At 37.7% G+C, this 8,020-nt stretch overlaps 1 long non-coding RNA gene across 1 annotated transcript; it reads left to right on the forward strand.

The window, feature by feature from the left end:
- The first annotated feature begins 416 nt into the window (after nt 1–416).
- Nucleotides 417–2,857, forward strand: LOC110704166. Its single transcript, XR_002507866.1, has 3 exons — nt 417–742; nt 2,003–2,335; nt 2,649–2,857. It is a non-coding gene; the product is annotated as an uncharacterized LOC110704166 (long non-coding RNA).
- The last annotated feature ends 5,163 nt before the right edge of the window (nt 2,858–8,020 follow it).

The following is an 8,020-nucleotide window of genomic DNA, read 5'->3' on the forward strand; positions in this document are numbered from 1 at the left end:
TCGTAGGCCCTTATTCCTTGTGTCGACGGAGTTAAGTCTTCATCCCTTAAGCCTAGCATCCTCGCAGTTCTAAGTGGACAGACGTTAATGGCTGATCCATTGTCTACAAGAGTCGTAGGGACGTTCATTCTCTTGCAAACTACTGTGAGGTTTAATGCCTTATAGTGTTTGTCACACTAGTGGAAAAAATCTCATTCGTAACAGGCTTTTCGTAACGGGCAAAGATTTGCCCGTTACAATTAAGATATTCGTAACGGGCAAACTAGTGTCCGTTACGAATACTTATTTATTCGTAACAGGCAAAATAGTGTCCGTTACGAATACATACGTATTCGTAACGGACACTATTTTGCCCGTTACGAATACTATATTACACATAGATGACCAAACATGGCCCAACTAATGAGAGGAGAGCCCAATACTCGGCTTTTTAGGTTTTCACTTAACAGCCGTCACACCTCTTTCTCTCTCATCAGTCCCTCACTCCCTCTCTCTCTCCTTTCCTCTCCTCCCCTCTCCGTCATTCACCTCTTCTCTTTCTTTTCAAACTTAGGCCCTCTCATTTCGAGGAGCAACGAGAAGAACTTGAGCAGCGATTGCGTTCATCTTGAGACTGGCGGCTTCATACATTAACTCCCAAGCGGCGTCGGTTTTGGGCGGAGGTGTAACCGGCGATGACGAACAACCAAGCCCGTAGGCTTCTTCCTCTTTAGATCTAAGTCGTTGAACGAACCGATGCTAGGTAAGATTATTCTCTTTGTAATCATCGAATATTAAGTTAGTTGATTCAACTTTATTTTTTGAAATTTATGTTGTTTTTAATTGATTTTAGTTTCTGGATACTGGATTTTTGGGATATTTTGTGCTAAATTTTTGCAGATTAAGGAATTATTATTGTCTTTTTTAGATCTAAAGTTTTTGATTTTATTCCAATTCTATCTTTATTTTGTATTTTAATCTCCTCAATTATTTTTAGCTCTCTAATTTGAGTGGTTTATGATTTTTCATCTTTAGTTTAATTTCTAAGTAGGATTTTTTGTTTCGCTCACAGGTTCATTTCGATTTCATTCTCTTTTGCATTCTTTTCGTTCTTCGATTTGATGTGCAGGTTCATTTTTTGTTTTGTTCTTCACATTAAATTTTATAGGATTTGTAATTGGTTATTGTTCGAGAATTATTTAGGTTTTTGAGTGATTTAATAGATTTTTAATGTGATTATTGATTCTGCATTTGATCTGATTTTCAATACGTGTTGTTAGTGAATTTGTGAAATCATGCATTCTCATCATTGGTAAGATATGAGAATTTCTCGTCTAGATGTTTGATTCTTAGTGTTGATTTAAGGATTTGTGATTTTGGATTGTTTATTACAATGACTATTTTAACTAATCATTTTTTATTTTGATACCATGAAGATTTGTGCATCTCATTTAAGTTCATGCAACCATGACGAATTAAGGAAATTCTATGCTTACTGAATGCTAAGGTTGTAGTAGGTTCAAAATTATTGAATTTCAAGACCACTCTTTTTATTGCATCCTTTATTGTTGATTGTTACTCAGAATTTTGAATAGTGTAACTCCATATGCAGACACACACACTATGCCTTGAGTTTGATATAATGTGGAACTCAGTTGGAGACTAGAATAGGTAGTAAAAATTCTTTAGTCCAAATGGAGGTGGTGGGAAACTATTCATTGAAGATTTTAGACTGATGCATATAGTACTCCTCTGATGTTTCATTGATTGTCTTTCAGTGCTAGGTGCTACTTACTACTAAGCAATTTTTTAGCTAATCGTTGTGATATACTTTGTATTACTCCGTAGATTAATAGATGAGTATCCTTCACCTGCTTGCATGAAAATGAGCATCCTTTTTATATGAGTAGATAATTTATCTTTAAGTCTTCCACCTAATAAGTAAATAACAAAAAAGGTGGTTGCTCATATATAGTTAGATTTTTTTTCCCCCTAGTGTGTGAAATTTGTTAATTTCATGCAGGCACCTTATTCTGATCCAAGGACCAATATGCGTTATGCCAATGCTGAAGTTTTTAAGCAAATCAGGTCACTTCCCAATGATTACGTGCAGCGGTATCTGGCTCTTAGAAATGCTGCTGTTGTCCTCAAGTAGTTTATTGCTTCCCTTCAACAACCTTCTGTTTAGATACTTGCCATGTCCGTACTCCTTAGTCCCATTGTTCAGATATGATGAAGCCACTTTTGTCAGCAAAACTTTGCATTACTTGAAGATTATCCACTATTCCCTGCAGAACTATGCATCACAAAGTAATACAACTGTAATCTGTAATCTGATTCAAATCAGGCAACTGAGGTTGTGTATCTAACTCTCAAATACATGTGACTGCATTACTAATTTACTAGTAGTCAGTTGGATAATTGGTCTAGACATGTACATTTTTGCTGAATTGCTATAATATTGTAGTTTTAAAGGTTGGTATTATAACAGGCTGCGTCCCCAGATATTCCAGAAATCATTCAGCAGATGTGAATATATTAGCTTTTTATGCATTTGGTTCATTATTTGTGGTTAAGAGATTATGAGAATCAGCTAGATCAATTGTGTAGGATTGATTAACAACCTATTTCACTAGTCAAACAACTTAGTCATTTATCTTGTCGTGCAGGATGTTGGGCAAGCAATGCGGCAAAGCTACTCAAGAGTTTTGGAGAGCTTAGCATTTACATTATGGCTAGACTAGACGATTTAATATTTTAGGTAGTCTTATGTAAACTTGTTTAATTATTATTACAATGATTTGCTTTTGCTTTGTTTTAGTTTTAGTTATTAGGAAATTATTAAAGCAGCTTTTCTTGATTGTATATTATTCGGTAATTATTAAGTGTATAATGTACTTGTATTATATATATATATATATATTTGATTTGATAAAATAATTTTTCAAGCTAGCTGTCCAGCCATGTGCTGGATTTTTTTTTTAATTGGATCTCATAGTATTCGTAACGGGCAGAACCTGTCCGTTACGAATAACGGGGTTATTCGTAACGGGCACCTGAAAAGTCCGTTACGAATAACCCATTATTCGTAACGGGCACCTGAAAAGCCCGTTACGAATAATGGGTTATTCGTAACGGGCAACATAAATGTCCGTTACGAATAATGGGTTATTCGTAACGGGATTTTCAGGTGCCCGTTACGAATAACAATGGCCATCCGTAACGGCCGCATACGTAACGGATGCTGCCCGTTACGGATGGCCCCTTTTTGCCCGTTACGGATGAGGATTTTTCCACTAGTGTCACCTTCTGGGGGTAAATCCTTGTCAGAAAAGGTGATCAAATTGATGGGACTAGGTAGATCACTCGTGAGGAAGTTAGCTAACCCCTCAGGAGTGGTTTCGGAATCTATCCCTATTTAGTCCAAGGCGTTCATTATAGCCAATCTATGTTCTCGAGATGTCGCCAGAAGTTTCCATACGTTCATTTCAACTTTTGTCTTCTTGAACTGCTTGATGATATCATTATCTTCAATGATAGGTATGGGAACTTGCTGTGCGGTTGGCATGGGTTGTGTTGAGACGGGAGGTTGCATTCTCACGGATCTTGTGAGGACGTCTATCAATGAGTCTTCTTTAGCCCAAAAGTCATCCATGGCGTATGACACTGAAGGTGGAGGTCCTACCACGTCTTTTAAATAGACGTCTTCTTCATCACTGTCCCAAACTCCATTAATACTTGTATCCTCTACTTGTGGAACTTGGTCTAGTTTCTTTTCATCAATCATTTTCTGAATTAAATCCTTAAATTTAAAACATTTTTCGATAGTGTGACCCCCTGATTGATGATATTGACATTAATATCTATCTGTCCTTTTCAATGATTCGAATGGTCTTGGTTCGAGAGGTTTGATCTCGCTACTCTCGGAGAGCATTTCGAACATTTGTATATATGGGATCCCAATTGGAGTGTAGAGTCTATTACTCTTCTTGGGTTTTTCGGTGACTTGTAAAGGAAAACGCTTTGCCTCATAAGTCGTTTCCATTGGTGCGAATTCTCTCTTGGGTTCATCTTTCGGGAGTGGAACCTCGTCATATTTCTTCTGAAGTTCCTTTATAGTCCTGAGAGTTTCACGTAGCAAATACGATCCTTCCATCATAGACAGTGTGAGCGATTGTATGTCCTCTTTACTTTCTGGTTCTGGAAGGTTATCCATGGCGTCGAAAAAAGATATTCTCCTCTTCTTCGATGGCATGGATTTCTTTAACCGGTTTGATGAGAGACGAGGGGTCGACCTCGTTTTCCTCATCAGAGATAGCCAAAGAATGTGCGAGAGGCGCATTATCAATACTTGGCTTCTTACTGGCAGGGGGCAACGATAGCTTGTTGTTATCGATTAAGTCTTGGATAGATTCTTTAAGCTTCCAAGAGTTCTTGGTAAGATGGCCCCTACCTTGGTGATACTTGCAGTATGCATTGGGGTTCCAATTAGCCGACCTCTTTTCGACTGGTAGGTCCCCAAATGGTCCAATGGGAGTTATAAGACCTTTTGCATTTAGTCGGTCAAATGCGGTGTCATAACTCATGCCAATAGGAGTAAATTTCCTTTTGAATGGTTTCTTTTGTCCTTGATTATTCATAGCAAGGACCTCACTTAGGTTAAAAGTGCTAACATTGTTTGAGTGGGTGGTTTTGGAAGAAGAAGGATTTTCGTTCTTCTTTCCTTTCCAGCCACTGTTAGAGTTATTGTTGGCAGCTTTTAACTTAGCCAAGTCGTCTTCGATATTAATTCCAATGTCGTAAACGGACTTGAAGGTATGGAGATTATTTTGATACTTGTGATGCTTGGAGTATTTTTCTTGAAGGTTTTTGATGAATAACCTTACAGACTCTTTTTCGCTCGGCACCTTAATAATCTCAGCTGAGGTTTCTCTCCATTTGTTAAAGAAGGAGGTGAAGCCTTCGTTCTCCTTCTGTTTGAGGATTTCAAGTTCCCTATGGTCAGTCTCAGCTTGAATGTTGCACTTGTATCTATCAACGAAAGCGTTTGCTATGGACTCCCAGGTGGAGGTCTTTTCTTTCTCGAGAGAAAAGAACCATTGTTGGCAAACGGTCTCGAGAGATAGTGAGAACAGAGAGGGGAACACCTTTTTTTCGATACCCTTAATACTCATTATTGTTTTGAAGGCTCTTAAATGAAAATAAGGGTTATCGGTTGCTTTGAATTTCGGGATGTCGTTGGCATTGAACTTCTGCGGAAGAAGATCTTTGTCCACCGAGACCCCTTGTGAAGTAATCCCTTGAAACTTGTAGTCGCTAGATATCTTTCTTAGACTCTCTTGCATGAGGTCCATCTATTGTTGTTTCACGGGATCATCGATCTTAAGAGTTAGGAGCTTTAGTGCTTCAGTCACGGTAACCAGTTGGTTCCTGAGCTCATTGACTTCTTCTTGTGTTGCCATTACTGTCCTAGCTTTCCTCTTACGAGCTATGGGTTTGTCGAAAAGTTGGACTTGTACGAAAAGGTTGTCTTTGATTAACCGTCCTTCCTTTCTTGACCACGCACTGTGATTTAAACCATTTTGCGTTTTAAAAAATTGGTGCATATTTCGGCAAAAATAATGTATATATTTTTTAGGAACCAACTATGGTATTTACATTGGAGGATTAATATCCGACTTACCCCCCTAAAAAAATGACGGAAAAAACGCGCATAAAAGACTCTCTTAGACATGGTCAAAGTATATGTATTGGTGTGTGCGTTGAGTGTAAGTGACATGTTTAGACTCTTGTGTAAGACAATGGGACTTAGTCCCTAGACTCAATTAATGACTTGTCATTGTTGGAGCTGTCCCTAGACTCAATTAATGACCATGGTCAAAGTAAACTGGGTAATTAGACACACAGTGATGACTCAATCAATAATCCGAACTGTCGTCAAAACGACAGGACTGGCGCCTCTCTTTGCAGTGTAGCGCCAGACAACAGAGCTGTCACCAGGCGCCACACTCCACAAAGTGGCGCTACAGTTCAAATTTTGGCGCCATTGTTGGAGCTTCGATCTGAGACTGTTTTCTGTGTTATTAATCAACAGGGGTATGCCTAAAGTCGTACTAGGTTAATTCTGGTTAAAATATTAGACTTTATTTACTCAAATTAATTAATTAATTAGGAAAAGTTCTTTTAGTCATTAATTTATTTAATCTCAGCACAAGTCAACAAACGGTTAAGAAAACATATATCATATGCACAACAAATAATGCACAATTAGTCAAATAGGCACGATATGATGCAATGAGTTCGCAGCCTAACCATGGGTCTAGTTCTCTAAAGTTCGGGATATGGGTTAGTCAATAGAGGGTCCATGGTTAATTGTCCGGATGCACCGCGCGGAAGCCTAACCGTGAAGGGTTGGCGCGAGTGGATGGGACACCGCGAGTTTTTAGAAAAAACTCGCTTCCACGGTTTGGTGAATTCAACAATCTGGGATGTACCCTTTGTTGCTCAGAGCGTTCAATCAGGTAGATGGAGCATGAATTCCCATGGGGTTATGTCCATATGTAAAACACATATGGGTTTCAGAAAAGTGAGAAAAACTCAATCAGGAAGTAGGATCGAGCAAACAATGCGAAAAACTGGTCGAAATTAGAATGCATATTTCTGGCTCGGTATTGGAAGAATTTGGCGCCAGCAAACAAAGATTGGCGCCGGATTTTGGCTGTAGCGCCTGGCGACAGAACTGTCGTCTGGCGCTATAGTCCAATTCCTGGCGCTAATCGTCTGTTCGCTGACGCTAATTCCTACATGCCTCAGCAGCTTTCTGTGCTCGATAAAATTTTCCAGTTTCGCGCAGTGTTATTTCGGTCCTAGTTATGAAAGATATTCCTCAAATTTCCTACGTGTAAAATCCTATATTTTAACTCATTACGGATGGTCTTTCCAATGAGATCTTTTTTATGCATATGACAATAATGTTAATCAAAATTACTCGCATGAAATACTTAGAACATTTTGAGTCTCATCCACTCATTCTAAATAATTTCCAAAATAAATTTTAGGAATTGATATAGAAATCCTCCTTAGTGGAGTCGCCAAAACTGTAGGGAATATTTCAAGCGTTACCCCTAACTTGAACCCCACTGTGATCATACACTAAAGCATGGTGGCGTCCAAAGGGAAAGAAGATAGAGAAAAAGAGTCGCCAACAAGTTTAACATCCAAGAGATCGTAAACTCCATAAGGTCTTGAACCAAATAGGGTTCGGGGATGAAGGTACAAATCCAACCTAAAAGAGATTGAACCTGCCCTAATAATAGACCTCTACTTTATTCTTCTCGTATTCATGTGCGCTTTCTGACTTACAAGCAATTAATAGGATTAACCCTAAACCTGTTTATCTATGTTGGTTGAATTTAATGCACAAATAAAACTACTATTGGCGATCACTTGAATTATAATCATAATTAACCCTAAACAAGATTATTAATTATCTTATATAAGCGTGATTACAAGTACAAATTCCCTTTAAACATGTATAAAAGGTGTGATCAAGCAATAACAATAAACATCAAGCAACATAATAATAATCATAAATATCATAACTATAACAATTATAATCATGTTAAAGCATAATAATAGAAAGATCCTAGGCATGATACTAACAAGATTAATAACAAACCCTAGTATGTCACTAAGCAATAAAAATCAAAGCTTTATCCCTAACATGATACTAACATGAATAAATATTAAAAATAGCATAAAAGGCATCATAGAAATCATAATGAATATTAAAGTTACCCTAGACATGATACTAGGAATTTATAATAACAATCTAAGTATGATTTCTATATAATAACATCAATAAAACAATTAAAGTACTTACTTGGATGCCTCGTACCTCTTTCTTTCACGTCTAGGGCGAAGGCAACTTCGAATATGGCTAGGTGTTTCTAAATCTAATGAGTGCGGAATTTTTATATTTGAGAAAAAGCTAGTTTAGAAAAACAGAGAGAGAGTAATCAAGAAAATTTTGATGAGAGAG

This window comes from Chenopodium quinoa, unplaced genomic scaffold (assembly GCF_001683475.1).
Source record: "Chenopodium quinoa cultivar QQ74 unplaced genomic scaffold, ASM168347v1, whole genome shotgun sequence".
In the NCBI taxonomy this organism is placed as follows: Eukaryota; Viridiplantae; Streptophyta; class Magnoliopsida; order Caryophyllales; family Amaranthaceae; genus Chenopodium; species Chenopodium quinoa.